The 16004-nt window shown below is 44.7% G+C and overlaps 1 protein-coding gene across 1 annotated transcript in view; it reads left to right on the top strand.

The window, feature by feature from the left end:
- LMF1 (lipase maturation factor 1) overlaps positions 1-16004 on the top strand; it is a 341743-nt gene that overhangs the window by 4009 nt on the left and 321730 nt on the right.

Here is a 16004-nt window from a genome sequence, read left to right as displayed (position 1 = left end):
GCTAGGTTGGAGATAGAAACGCAGGGAAAGAGCAGCTTTGAGCACTTCCTCATCGGGAGATGGAAGTTGTGACTCTTCGTCTCAGGGACCTGTCTGGCATTCAGATTTGACCAGGTGATTGGAGGTCCTTGAGAGCCAACACTGTGCAAAGTCCTCTTGATGATAGGCCTGCGGTGTCAGCAAAATTCCAAGGAGAGCCAGTTCACATCATGAGGCCTTTACACATCTGTTGTGGTTGGATGCATCTGGTAATCTTTCCCCCGCCCCAAAGATGTTGTGAACTAGGGAAATTCTTCTTATCACCGAGACATGTAGAATTTGCTTCCGCACCTGGACAATAAGAGCCAGCGGTTCCCAAGGACACCAGTGTCACTAAGAGCAGCAGTGCTAGAAGTTACCATTTCTTTTACTTAATAATGAAAATGGTGAATGGAGTAACCAGTTAGAGCATGGCGTGGACTCTTTCTGTTCTGGCCTCAGCAAATAGCATTGACAGCAATGTTCAGTGACCGTAAGTGCTGTGCAAAATATTCGCAGTGAAACCCACATGCATAACACACTTTGTTACAAATTCTAAATTTGTCCCTGATCTGTCCACAAGATCAGTAAGATCTGCAGACCAGCAGCCTGCTTCGTGTGGTTCTTTTGTGTTTTTTTTGCATCAAAACCATGCAGAAGTTGCAGTTCGGTGTGTATTTATTTATTTATTTATTTTGACACATGCTTTATTTCCGGTTTCTCTTGAATTGGCACTAAAAGCCAGGGGTCTGAATCTCCACCAGTTAAAATGAGAGAAATGTTGATCTCTACCCTGTGGAAGTCCAGAATGCTGAGTTTCTCACAGCTCAATTTGCTGTTTCATATGGAAAGCTGATTAGTGGTCTCTGATTATGAAGGCTGTTGCTTTCTAGACATTAATTTGGAGCTTTAAATACACCACGTTCTGCAGTAAATTTTGTTTTATTGTTTATATGAAGGTTGGCCTGGGGACTTCAACCGAAACATGGGCTTCATTATGCTAGGCAGTGGACAGACCTCGTGAAATCAGCCCTCGCACGCAGCAGCGGCTCCAGGCACGTGCCTGGGGCGGCAAGCCGCAGGGGGAGCCCTGCCGGTCCCTGCGAGGGCGGCAGTCAGGCAGCCTTTGGCGGCTTGCCTGTGGGAGGCCCGCCGGTCCCGCGTATTTGGTGGCAATTCGGCGGCGGGTACGCCGAAGCCGCGGGACCGGTGGACCTCCCTAGGGTGACCAGACGTCCCGATAAAATCGGGATGGTCCCGATTTTGAGCTGTTTGTCCCGCATCCCAACCGATCTCAATTTTTGTCCCGATATTTTGTGCCGCTGGGATCACTCGGCTTTTTTTTTGGCTCGGCTTTCCCCCCCCCCCGCCCCCAGTGTCCCGATATTTTCTTCATCTCATCTGGTCACCCTAGACCTCCCGCAGGCATGCTGCCGAATCCGCGGGACCGGGGACCTCGCAGGCATGCCACCGAAGGCAGCCTGCCTGCCGTGCTTGGGGCGGCAAAAAAGCTAGAGCCGCCCCTGCTCGCACCAGTCGAAGGCCCAGATCATGTGTTGTGCAGTACATGGGCAGGCTGCTTTCCTTGCTCAAAGCCCCATTCAGTTTGCATGGGCGTAGCAAACTGCCCATGTGCTACCCCAACGGTTCTCAACACAATGCAGGATCAGAACCTTAATAGACAAGACAGACAAAGGGTGAGAGGGGACGCAGACAGAGAAGGGAAGTTTCATTCTCGGGTTTTAGTGTTGTGCTTTTAAGCGGATGCTCTCAGTTTAAAAACCATGCTTCTAAAACCCAAATGCCCCCACACCTTACATTACTAATAATACCAGGTTTTTTTAATAGAATTTTTTAAAAAATCGTTTACTTGTTGCTTTTGGCGTAGCCTGGCTCCGGTTTAATTCTTGGTCTCTCTCGTTTTGGTTCTTACACGCTACTGCCATGCTGAAGTTGAAGTTCACCTGGTTAAAAGGAAACTCCTGTTTGATTAGAATTAAAGAATCATAGTGGAAAGTTTCACCCTCCCCCCCCCCCCCCCCGGCTTAATGTTACCAAAACCTGAATTTTTGGGCTAAGTTTGGCATGGGCTAAATTTTGAGTCCAAGTGTCATTGGAAGCGTGTTTGCGACTAATACCTCTGCACTTTATGCTGTGAGGACGCACTGCTGCTTATTGAATTTTGCAATGCGGGGCTGAAATTAATCAGTGTGACTTCAAAATAAAGAGATCACGTTAGAACTCCGCTAGCTTTTCTGTCAAGGGAAGAGAGAGCGAAGTATCTTTGTAAGGGTGGGACACTTTCGAGTGAGACCGGGCTGCCTTTTGATCTCAGTTGGGATTCTGGGTTAACAACAGCGGGAAACAATTTTAAGTCTCTGGGTCAAGCAGATATTTAGACCTCGTTTCTGAAGATGGAACAGCTTACTTTGACAGATTTTCTCTCCCCCCACCCCCTTCTGCCTACACTCAGTAAACTGTGACGATTGTTTCAGACTTATTGAGGAAATGGTTGATGCCATTATGACAGACTGACATTCCTGAGTGGTGGGATGTTTTCCCCTTCTTCCATTTCACCCCTCCGATAATGGTTAGCCATGCCGTTTTCATTTACGCCGGGCTTGAAGAATGCATCTCGTGGGGGCTTGTATTAAAATGTGGCGGAAAATTGGTCATTCTCTGACAGTTATCAGCTCCTGCATTCCAGCGCGGCTGTAGCAAGCTAGAGGGGAGGCCTGGGGGTTGGGCAGGTGTGTGTGTGTGAGTGAGTGTGAGAGAGCTTCCCCTGTTATGAAAGAGAACCATGGAACAAACAGTTCTCAATGGCAGTGAAGTGAGGGGAAGGATCATGAACAGGGTTTCTCCTTGGAAGGGATCTCCGCTTTTTTATGTGGAAAGGGCGTTTTAGTCTCATCCCTTGCCCCAGGGTCTAGGGTCTGTGCTTGTGGAGTGAAGGCAGGGAATGTGCAATAATCTGCTCCCTTTCCCAGGTAACCGACAGGGCGTCTATGTAAAATATCACACAGCACGAGGGTGCTGTAGTTAACCTTCCCGCTCTTTTAAAGGGAGTTTCCAGGCATGGTCACAAGCTGGGAAGTCCCTGGCAATGAGACCGGCACTTTGGAGCGGTGCTGTTAGGGAGGCAAGTTGGTGAAAGGAAGGAGCAAAGGACCAGATTGCTGGAGAAGGAGGCACTGAGCCCGGCAGCATGGATGGCCTGTTGCCTTCCATAGATCAAATGAGGTCTGATGAGGTTCAACAAGGACAAGTGCAGAGTCCTGCACTTAGGAAGGAAGAATCCCAGGCACCGCTACAGGCTGGGGACCGACTGGCTAAGCAGCAGTTCTGCAGAAAAGGACCTGGGGATTACAGTGGACGAGAAGCTGGATATGAGTCAGCAGTGTGCCCTTGTTGCCAAGAAGGCCAACGGCATATTGGGCTGTATTAGTAGGAGCATTGCCAGCAGATCGAGGGAAGTGATTATTCCCCTCTATATGGCACTGGTGAGGCCACACCTGGAGTATTGTGTCCAGTGTTGGTCCCCCCACTACAGAAGGGATGTGGACAATTTGGAGAGAGTCCAGCGGAGGGCAACAAAAATGGTCAGGGGGCTGGGGCACATGACTTATGAGGAGAGGCTGAGGGAACTGGGGTTATTTAGTCTGCAGAAGAGAAGAGTGAGGGGGGATTTGATAGCAGCCTTCAACTACCTGAAGGGGAGTTCCAAAGAGGGTGGAGCTAGGCTGTTCTCAGTGGTGGCAGATGACAGAACAAGGAGCAATGGTCTCAAGTTGCAGTGGGGGAGGTTTAGGTTGGATATTAGGAAACACTATTTCACAAGGATGGTGGTGAAGCACTGGAATGGGTTACCTAGGGAGGTGGTGGAATCTCCTTCCTTAGAGGTTATTAAGGCCCGGCTTGACAAAGCCCTGGCTGGGATGATTTAGTTGTTGGTCTTGCTTTGAGCAGGGGATTGGACTAGATGACCTCCTGAGGTCTCTTCCAACCCTAATATTCTATGATTCTATAAGGTTAGGCATTTGACTGATCCAAAAATACATGGTCAATTGACTGATCAAATATTTTGAAATAATGTCAAAAATGGTCAAATATGTGAAGCACTAATTGATCAGAACAATGCCCCCCCCCCAAAAGTAAGACTTTATGGTCTCTAATAGGTTTAGCTTTAGATAGAAACTTATGCCTAATTACAAAAAAACCCAACCCAAGTTATGTAACTGAGTGATTATTTTAGCTCAGAAGAATGTGACAAGCAATTAAACAAAGTTCTGAAAGATGAAAGAATGCTGCCACAGTGCAATTAACAAGGTAGGCCATTGCCTATGTCAGGGCATGCTTACTGGAATATTTGACCACAGTCAAACAATAAGTGGTCAAATAATGTCAGTTGACCAACTGGGTAATCCTAAATCCGTGGGATTTGGTGGCCAAAACTCTTGCTGCCCCCATTACTGGGGGGGAATGCTGAAGGGAATGGGAAAGATGTAGAGAAACTACCCTGTACTGAGCCCATACCAGTGGGATTTTCCTAATTGAATGTTAAGGATATTGGAAGATATAGGCACATAGGGCTGGTTCAGTGCATCCCATGAATTCATGAGGGTAGCTACCACACTATATTCGCAAAGTAGACAGTATTTAGTGCTTTTAATTAGCTGGGTAATTCTTGCAACAGCTCTCTGTAGGTTAGATATTGAGGGCCTGTTTCTCCACTCCATCATTTTACCTTTTCCAAGTGAGAGTAAAAAACTGCCCATTCAGAATGAATTGTGCGGGGCAGAAGGGAATCTGATCTGAGAGGGGGAATTTAAGTGCCTTGTCCAAGCAAATCGAAACAGCAAATCTGTGGCAGACTCAAGATTACGACTCCAGAGTTTGTGGCTTCTAGCTCCATGCTCAGTCTAGTAGAGACCACACTGTGTCTCCGTTAATTGTCTTTTTATACAGTCCTATGGCATCTGGATGCTATAATAGTAATTAAAACAAGCAGAAGAGTTGTCTCAGACTTATGCTCATTTACATGATACTTAAATAAAAGCTCGTATAGCATCTTTCATGGAAACCAGATCCCCAAATGATTTATTGAGATGCAGGACAGGTACAAAGTTAAATATAAGAAATAATAGCAGGAGGCAAAGGCAATGCGGAGTAAGTTTGATAACAGATTAGAGTAGGTTTTCCATTCTGATCTTTATGTTCTTGTGTGTTCCTATATCCTTGCAAACTATTACATTGATGCCCGTTTTTAAAACTAAAGAAACCCTCATGAGGAGATTTTGTTGGAAGTGCAGTTGCAGCGGCTATTACTAATTAAGGAAATAGATCAACATCCGGGGATTGAATGTTTGTTTTTTTGATCGCTGGTCTTGAGCAAAGTGTATGGGTCCTCAGATCAAGTGTACCGTAGTGGCTCCCTTCCTCTCTCTTTCCCCCCAATTATTTCTGATGTGTGGATGCCCAGATAGGTGCATATGGAGATATACCTATACCTATCTCATAGAGCTGGAAGGGACCCTGAAAGGTTATTGAGTCCAGTCCCCTGCCTTCGCTAACAGGACTAAGTACTGATTTTTGCCCCAGATCCCTAAGTGGCCCCCTCAAGGATTGAACTCACAACCCTGGGTTTAGCAGGCCAATGCTCAAACCACTGAGCTATCCCTCCCCCCCCATGTATGTAAACACCCATTTTGGGCATTTTGGGATTTCAAGATACTGTTTAGAAACCCCCTTCTGTAATGTGACCCATACTCTGTAAAGGACTTTGAGATGAAAGGCATCATATAAATCTAATTCTCCTTCTCCGTAAATATTAAATAGTACTAATTTTTTCCCGATTAGTAGGGACCTACTCAAAAATGCTTGAAGGTTTATAACTTTATTCTTCCTAAACCTTAAGTCTCAAATCTAACACCTTCTCAAGGGAGTGAGTGTTAGTTACAAAAGGACTTGTCTGCCTGAAAATTCCCCCCCTCCACCGCATGATCCTATTACTTTAAATGGCTTGCAGTAGTTTTCAGACCATCTCGTCTGGATTACAGTATATCCTTTGCATTTTTTCCAGTGTAAGTTTTTAATTGACACACTTGGACTTTAGTTAACAACTCTATAAAACAAAGACCGTACATTAGCGCTGTATCCCTTCAGCGAGTCAGATGCCACCAGTTAAATTGTGGAAAGAGGAGCTCTGTAAGGAAGACAGAAGCATATTTGGCACTAAACACTGCACTTTCACTTCAGTAAAATAGCTTTATTAATAACAGGCATTGGTAGCTCCAGGGGAATGATAACAAGATTGGAGTGAGAGAGAATTTGTCTCTCTGAGGTCAGCAGTTCAGCTAGATTTGGTTTGGACTAGAAAGGTATTTCAGAGATGTCCTTAAACTGGACGTTAACCTGTTATTTGATTCGCTTTAAAATAAATAACTGTACTTTGTTCAGAGACTTGTGGGCTATGAACAGTGGCATATTTTCTTACTTGCCTTCATGTTATTTTGAACAAAGTAGTGAGAGAATCATTTTTAAAAAAAAAATAGTCATTAGCTGTGCGATTAATGGCACATCTAATAAAATGAAGAATTTTAAGAACCAGATGTACTTTTTGCGGTGTTTATCTTATGTATCTCAACTTTGATGAAACTGTGTTGGTTAGTTTCACTTTCTGGCTCTCCTCACTGCTAGCACAGGGCTGTGGTGTTTGGGTTTCCAATCCTGCAGTGGAGTGTGTCAATTAAAAAGAAGACGTTTCATTTGTTTCTTTAATAATATATAAAAACCACGACCACTTTTTTCTTTTTTTCCCTGTAATAAAACCTAGATTTCAGGCCTAAACTAAGTTGCCAGCATGCACTCAACACATTATCTTTTTTAGAATGCTTTGTCAGGTCAAAGGTGAAGTTGATATATGTAGCATATTTTTTGTGTATGTAAAATGTAGTTTGCTTTTCGTGCAAAAATCTGTGCTCTTGGTTCATTTCTTCTTGTGGTTTGGGCTTTAAGTAAAAGTTAAGACTTTTTTTTTAATGGGGCAGGGGGGTGGGAGTGGAAGGGGGGAAACGTGACCGGAAAGTTTTGGATTTCACATCTTTAAATCTTTACAGAGCATGAAGAATGGGATTCTCTCTTTCTTTTACCATGACAGGCTGTGGCTGGATTGGGAAATGGAACCGAGGTGACAGGGCAAAATGCATAAGACCAAATAATTCCAGCTTGGTGATTCTCTGTACTGCGTGTCCCAGTTGTTTATTGGTAGCATGTGGGATCAAATAGGGAATGTATCCTGTCTTGGAGTTTTCTTGTTAATGGAAAAGTACAGGAATGCACCTTCTGAGGTGAGAATAAGTAGTGAGGGTTGATTAACAGTTAATGACAGTTTACATGCCTTACTTCCATAAAGATGAGCTTGCGTCAGGTACGGGAGGCTGATCCCACCTGAGCTGTCAAGGGCTCTGACTACCGCTTGTGTGGGAGGAAGCATGGGGCTCTCTTCAATTAATTGTCAAGCTGTAACGGAGCCTCAGTAACAGCAAAGAGGAAATGTCACAAACTGGACAGGTAAATGGACGCAGTTTAAGACACTCAAGTACAGGGAGCAGCAGGAGATGATAAAAGCGTCTGGGGGAAAGTGGCCTGAACAGTTAGAGGGAAACTGACTCTTCCCGGCAGACTAAGTGACGGGCGTTGGAGTCTTTCGGAGATGACATGGGTTTTTTGGGAGTTGATTTAAAGCAATCTTGAGGGTGCTGAGAAGCCACAGATGATAACATAGGTTCCGAGATGCCTGCAGCCTGAAAGCTAAATTCCGGTTACTGTCAGCTGGTTGGGGGAAGGAGAACTGCGGGAAAACTTTTTTGAATGTGAGAAAGAAGGTTAAGTGTTTTGTAAATTCTCAGAAAATTGCTCAGCTCTTTGAGGTTTGTGTGTGTGTCTCTAGTCCGTAAGCTGATACCAGAAAGTATGAAGCAACATGGTCCAGGGGGTTTGAACACTGGACTGAGTGTAGTGACATTGGGGGTCTATTCCTGGCCTACTGTGTGGCCTTCAGCATGTCCTTTCTGAGGGACTGTCTACACGGGGCAGTAATGTGGACTACAGGGGTGTGATTTCTACAGCGTGCTAGAGTGTTGCACTTTAATCGGTCCGTGTAGACCTGGCTGGTGTCCACTAAAAGTCCCTTAGTGCTTTGTAACATGGTGGTGTGAACTACTACAGCATTACATTAAAGGGAACTTTCAGTGCGCACAAGCCGGGTCTACCTGGGCCAATTAACGTGCAACACTTCAGTGCGCTGTAGAAGTTACACCCCTGTAGTCCACATTACTGCCCCGTATAGACAAGTCCTGAGCCTCTGTTTCTCCTCTCCCCTTTGTCTTGTCTATGCAGATTGTAAGCTCTTCAGAGCATTGGTGTATTTGTTTGTACAGTGCCTAGCACAATGAGCAGTCTAGGAGCTCCTGTAATATAAGTAACAATGTCCACAATGGAGTTTTTCATTTGGGTATAACAAAAAGAACCTTCCCACCCGCAATCAGAGAAATGAACAGAGTTGGGGTTCATTCTGGGTTAAAATCCCAGCTCTGCTACTGACTTGCTGAGTAGTCTTGGACAAGTCACTTAGCCTCTCTCTTTGATGCTCTCCTCACACAAACCTCCTCACGCAAACCTCACACATCCCCCACCTCCAGTGATTAAAAATGATTAAAATGGGGATTGTACATAACTACCTCACAGGGCTGTTCTGAAGTTTAGTTAATATTCTTACAGCACTTTGAATGTGAAAGTGCTACATGGGTATTATTGTTTATAATGAAAGCAGTCAACTTTCTAACTGACAGTAACCCGAGTAAGGCTTTTAGTGATATTTTCTATATTTGAGCTACAAACATTTTTTGAGAATGTAAAAGGTTTTTTTAAAAGCATGGGTGTTTAAATGTACACACTGATGATAAACACTTCTGTTAATGGATTTGTACAAGAGTTTGGAATGAAATGCTAGATTTAATAATCTGTTCAACACAGGGAGCAATACACAACGTATATGGAGAATTTTCCCTTGTATTTTTGCACAGATTCGCCGTGCTATTTGGTGGCATAGCAACCTGCAGATTACAAAACTAAGGATTTGATTGTTAGAATGAATAATACATCCACATCTACAAGTAAACTGGAGCAAACTCCAAATAGAGTAGTGACCTGGGGCCTGATTTCCGTTAAAGTCACTGGAAGTCTAAGTGCCAACATGTTCCAGCCTGGACATCATCAGCTCTATCATTAGAATTCTCTATCATGTTACACACTGGGGCAAAAGTTTATCCATGTGTTATGGATGTGAAACTGCCAAGGCCGTATTAATTCCATTCTTCTCTCGTGTTTAAACTGCTCTTGAAGTCAAAATAAATGCTTGGGTTTGAGATGAGCTGTCAGCTACTGCATTGCGTGAAGTTTGCAAATGCAGTTGTCAAGTTTGACACCCTGTTCTCCGCAGCACATAAGGACTTGTCCGTGTGGGCTCCTGGTAAAGGGCAAAATGCTCTTCCCCGCAAAAAGCCTGGCTTAATGGGCTTTGTCAAAGCATGCTCAGTGGAGGATGGGTGTTTCCTAGTTAGAATGCATGGTCACCCTGCAGCTGCCTCTGTGACAGCTGCACTGCCCCTAAGTGTGGGGGATAGAAATCTTGTGCAACGGGCACCGGACTGGCAAGTAGGGGATGGGGAGTCTGTCTCCTGTTCTAGCACTGTGAGACTTTGGGCAAGTTTCTGCCTCTGGAGAACGGAGATGATGATGCTTTACGTGAGCATTGTGAAGCTTTACTCCTGAATGTTTGTAAAGTGCTTTGAGAGGCTCAGATAGAAGGCACCAGAGAGGGGCAAAGTATCCTTGCTATGGATGGGCAGTTCGGTTACTGGCCTGCCCAAACTTTTGTGCCTTTGTTTGCCTCTAGGTTCCAACCTTTTGCTGTCATGGCTGATAGAGCTGGAGAGCACTGCAAAGTAGTGCAGTCAGTCCTGTGGATGGGACGTGGGGGACGTGTTGCAGTTGAGGAAGGTGGAAGGTCTAACACTCACACTTCCAACTGACTGAAGATCAGTGTTCTAGTGAACTTCGGTGTCTTATACCTACATACATATATATACATAATCCTCAGACAGCCAGAGGATTATATAGTGGCAGTGTAGTAATATGTACCTGTAGTATATTGATTGCCTTCTAGTGGTAATTCTAATTATAATACTACTTAGTGTAGGAATTGAGTGTTGGAAGAACCCAGAAATTTTAACAGGAAGGTGAGCATAGTTGTGTCTTGTGGGAAGAATAAAGTCTGGTGGATTGTAAGTAGCAAACTGCAAGGTCTGTGTCTTTCCATATACATCTCTACATAAATGTGTGCATGTGTAGTATTGGATACCTGTGAATAATAGGCTATAATAGTGGTGACATTGGTCTTCATAGTTTGGAGGTATAATGGAGTGACATTTGGGAGGAAACATAAGGACTTACCTGGATGAGTTTTTAACCAAATTAGAAAATTTGCTAATGTGAATTGGTTACGAAATTGTTACATTAAAAGTTCCAGAAATATAAATGCTTGTAAAAAAGAAAAAATCTTTATTTTGTAAGAAGCCTTTTTTTTTTTTTTTGGCCCAAACTGTACAATTCTTAGATGTGAAGTTCATGCCAACTTATAATAGATATTTGCTGCTTTTAAACTTAAATACCCTGTACAATATTCAGCATATATAGTGTATACTTTTCTTCAATTGCCGTAGTGTATATTTTTCCTAATTTACCCTTTTCTTGTTTATCTTGCTTACAGTGCAGAGGTCTCATTTAGATTTTTTTCTAAACTGATTAGCAGTTATGGGTTGGGGCAACAATTTGTGCCGCATTTAGAGGTAAATTTGATTAGCACTTTTTGAAAACTGAGTGCAGCAAATTGCAATGCTAATCCAGGTAAATCAAGCCATGTAGGGTTTTTGAAGGCAGAGAATTTATTTTAACCAAAGCAGAGATATTAAGTTGTCTGATGTTGGGGAGCATTATAATTCTGCTGGTTTCGTGTACTGAATCTTTTAGTTTTACAGTTCTGAGAAGAGCTTTGGTTTAAAAGAAAAAAACCAACCAGCATAAGGAATACTTTAAAATATATATTTTTTTACATTTTAAGTCACTTAGCTTATTGTCATGAGAAGACAAATCTTAAGCTTTATGGTCAGTGTGTCCTTTTCTATCTCTAATCTAATGAAATGCCCTGCTTGGCTTTATTGGTTTTTGTGTAAAATAGGTCAGTGTTTTTTTTTTTAAAGAAAAAATCTGCTGCTTTCCTAATTCAAAACCCATTGAAGTCAATGGGAATCCTTCTGTTAACTTCTGGTAGGCCCTTAGTGCTCGTTCAGGAGATAGCAAGAAGATAAATTTGGGTGTAATGCCAGAGTAATGGTTTTAAAGGGATTATTAACCAAACACCACTGGAGATCCTTGTGTGTGTGTTGGAGGGGAGATGGTGCAGTATTTTGATCATTATTAAGCTGAAGCATGTTTCTTTCCTTCTCAAAATGAGTAGGGGAGTTAGGTCAGGTTTAAAATATAAACTGAGGACCAGATTCAGACCCGGAGTGGTTTGAGTGCGGACAGTGGTGCGTGTCAAGAAGCTGATCCCGCAAGTCATTCAGCACCTCTCAGGAGGCTCTAAGAACCTTGCAGGACTGGGCCCTGTGACTCTATATATGATTGGCTGCAGCACCCCACAACTGGATTATTCCTGCTATGGGATCTGTACGAGGTGTGAGATGGGTCACACACTGACCCCAACCTTCCTCCTGGTACGCCCTTTCCCAGGGATGAGATCTTCGAGAAGTGACTTGGAAGCTAAGGGGTAAGATTTCAGTGATAACCCCTGGTGCTCTTCACCCACCCAGCTCACGGAGGTTCACAAAGGTAGCAAGCATCGCCGTCTCCATTTTACATGAGGCAGCGGCGGGGCGCATAACTGGCTCACAGAGAGAGCGAGTTACAGAGCTGGGACTAGAGCCCAGACCACCAGAGTCTCAGCCTGTTGCCCTATCCCAGGGGTTCTTGGGAAAAAATTCCCTAATGGCGGACAGAGCTGGCAATAGGGAGCACGGGGCCCGGAGCCCCTGGACTTCCAAGAGCTAAGCAGATCAAAGCCAGCATCTCTATCACACTGAGGAGATTTAAACTTCAAGACTCCTTAGAAGAAATGGAAAGGGAGGTGGATATTTCTTGCTTTTTTTAAAATTAAATAGGCAGCTAGTCTTGTTTTTAAAATTATTATGAAGAACAAGTTTAAGCTTTGTTGTAACGTGCGTTGTTTGCCTGGACTGCTCAAGACCTGAATGCTTGTGTAGGAGGAACTCTGAGTTGGCTTCTTAAATACCTTCCTGCTGTTTCACATCTGATACTCCTGGATGAAACATAGGAGCCTTGTCTTAGAACAGGCTTATTCAAAGTGATACAAGCTACAAAAGTGAGATCTTGGAAGAGTGTTGCCGTTTTCATAATGTAATAAAAATACTGTAATGATAAATAATAAATAATAATAAATAGTGTGTAATAAACATGTCATAAAAACAATTTATATTTCCAAGATCACGGCTTTTATCATTTATACTCAGGTAAAAGAGAAAATCCCTGGAAATATTCCTTTTTAGGAGGGGGTTCACGAGACATGACACTTTAGTGAAAGGGGTTCACAGGTTGTTAAAGTTTGGGAACCACTGCCCTATCCACTCTCTGCGCTGCTTCCTGGTTCTGTTTTGCTTTGAAGTAACAAATTCCTTCAGGTTTGCAAACTTCTGAGCCCAAGCCCCGCTATTCCAACACCCTGAACTATGGGGAAATTTGAATTTCATTCCTGATGTAGCGATTGGGTACTGATTTTTATAGTTAATCAAACCTCCAGGTTGCAATGCTTCCAAGTTGCAGCAAAGCTTGGCTTCGCATACAGAATTTGCAGAGGGAGCCCATATCCACGGGAAAATAGCACAGTGAGCACATTTCCATATACCTGCCTCAGGATTTATGCATGCACTTTGTTTAGATATGTTGCTGTCTGTGGACATCAAAATTGTTGTCCGCACCACAGCATCCCTCAATTTAGGATAGATTTGAGCATTAGTTAGGAGGGGGAAAATAATCAGTGGTGTAGCATTTTCAGTTTTGTAAGACTTGTTGCTGTAAGTGACGTGGCCAGTAATCAGCTAATGCTTGAAACGGAGAGAAATGTATGGAGCCTAATCAGGAAATATTGGCCCTCATCATTTCTCTGACAGAGGAGATGACTGCAGTTACAAACTGCAAGCTGGTAACTGGCGGAGATTCCTAAAATATGAGATAATTCCTAGAAACTGACCGACTTTCTCTGCAGTACATCAAATTCTAGGTCTCTGATCTGTAATTAAATTGCTTATATACTGTTAAAAAAAGCAACTGGCTGTTCTTAGATTGTCCAGTTTAAGGATGTAGATATTATAAGTGGGAGAGCTGTAGTGACATGTAAAAGTAGCAATTTGGAGGACAAGAAAATATTAAGTCTTTACATTTTGAACATGTCAGTATGTGAGAGGATACAGGAGTCCAACCCATAGCATAACTACACTCTTATGACTGAAATAGTTGCATTTTTGTGAGCATTAACTGTCAAATGGCCAAATTAACTTGAAGCATCCTAGATACTGAATATTATTTCATGAGTCATCACATTAACATATCAGGGTATTTTTAAACATGTTCTGTGAAAGAAAAATTCTAATATTTGGGAGTTTTATACAGATGATATATACAAATGATCATAGATTGTTTTCCAAAGCGAGGCTATAACACTGCAAATAGAACCTCTTCTCTGTGTGCTGTGGGTTAATTATTATCCAAAGCATTAGAAAACTGTTATTACAAATTAAAATTGGCACTATCCATGCTGCTGTGGATGGAGCTGTTGAATATTTACATTGTACAGTATTTTGAATGTGGCCTTCAGATAATGAAAATAACTTGGGGGGGAAAAGTAGGAGAGGAAGATGGTGCAGCTATCCCTATCCTGCTAAAATCATAGGGGTGTTGTCCCTCCTCTACCTGACTTGGGTATGGGGGTTTTCCTACAGCTCCTCCTTTGCCTGGGCCATTGCAATGAGAGCTTTTCCCCTCCCCCCGTTACGTTCTCCTTTAACCACTGGTTACATGGAGTGGCTTCCAGTCCATCCAAGGCCTCCAAGTGCCTTGCAAACATGAATGCGTTAGCTTCGCAACCGCATCGTTAGGCAGGCTGATACCGAACGCAGACGAGGAAAGTCACACAGTGAATGTGTGGTGGAGCTGGGCCGAGGACCTAGGAGTTGTCTGCTAAGGGACCTGGTGACTTTTGCTAAGTCCTCTGCCTTGACCGCAATACGGTCCTTTCCTTTTTGTTGAAAATACTTTATCCTGACACAGAAGTAAATGCCCTCAGAGGGCCATGAAATGCCATTCCTATATGTGCGTTTCCTACAGGACAGCAAAGACTATCATGGTTTCAGGATTCCCTGAATCCTCTTTGCTATCCAAGATACTGTAAGGAGATATGGCCTCTGTGGTGTTCTTTTCACAATGTACCTTAAAGCCCCATTTGGGACTCTCTTTCCCCATAGAAGAGCGTTTACTGGAATTGATACACAAGAGAGGTTTGATATGAAGTGGTCATATTGAAATGATGCATCAGAAATGATAGTGGGCCAGATTCTCATTAGGATCTGGCCACTTTGCACCACCCAGACAGCACAAAAGAGATGAGTCCTGGCTGTAGCTGGCCGGTTGAAAATTCCCCGGGCATGGGAGAACTCTTGGATGGTGTCAAACTGGTGGAGTTGGCTCCTGCATCTGTCCATGCCCTGGGTAGATTGGTGCATGATCCTTTGAGGACCACATGCCATTGTTGACGGTTAAAGCAGCCTCTAAGCCAGTGGTTTTCAAACTTTTTTTCTGGGGAGCCAGTTGAAGAAAATGGTTGATGCTCACGACCCAGTGGAGCTGGGGATGAGAGGCTTGGGGTGTGTGAGGGGGCTCTGGGTTGGGGGTGCAGGCTCTGGGGTGGGGCTGGGGATGAGGGGTTTGGGGTACAGGAGGGGCTCTGGGTTTGTGGGGGCTCAGGGCTGGGGCAGGGGGTTGGGGTGCGGGAGCGGGTCAGGGCTCTGGGCTGGGGGTGTAGGCTCGGGTTGGGCCAGGGATGAGGGGTTTGGGGTGCAGAAAGGGGTTTCAGGTTTGCAGGGGGCTCAGGGCTGGGGCAGGGGATTGGGGTGTGGGGTTCAGGCACAGACTTACCTCTGGCGGCTCCTGGTCAGCGGCATAGCTGGGGTGCAGAGGCAGGCTTCCTGCCTGTCCTGGCACCGCGGACCGCAGTGCACCCCGGAAGCGGCCAGCAACAGGTCCGGCTCCTAGGCGGAGGCGCACAACTCTCACCTGCAGGCACCGCCCCCCCCCCCAGCTCCCATTGGCTGCTTTTCGGCCAATGGGAGTGCGGAGCCGGTGCTCGGGGTTGGGGCAGCGCGCAGAGCCCCAGGGCCCCCTTGCCTAAAAGCCAGACCCGCTGCTGGCCGCTTCCAGGGCGCAGCGCGGTGTCGGAAAAGGTAGGCACTAGCCTGCCGTAGCTGGGCAGCACCGCCGACGGGACTTTTAATAGCCCGGTCGGTGGTGCTGACCAGAGCAAGGCAACCCGGTGCCTGACGTGCCGCGACCCAGTACTGGGTCATGACCCACGGTTTGAAAAACACTGCTCTAAGCTATACCTCTCATTCTGGTGCCAGGATAGACAGACCCTCGTAATCAGGCAGCTGTAACAAGCAACTTGCCACCCCTCCACTCTCTGGCACCGAGTGGAACTTGGCTGCAGGAGAGAATCTGCCTTGTTGTGACTATGATGTGGCCCCTTTGCTGACTTTTTGTTTCCAAGTAGTTATTGTTAGCAGGACTTGCCATCTCCC

Source organism: Emys orbicularis, chromosome 10 (assembly GCF_028017835.1).
Source record: "Emys orbicularis isolate rEmyOrb1 chromosome 10, rEmyOrb1.hap1, whole genome shotgun sequence".
Classification (NCBI taxonomy): Eukaryota; Metazoa; Chordata; order Testudines; family Emydidae; genus Emys; species Emys orbicularis.
This window is presented reverse-complemented; position numbering and strand designations above follow the sequence as displayed.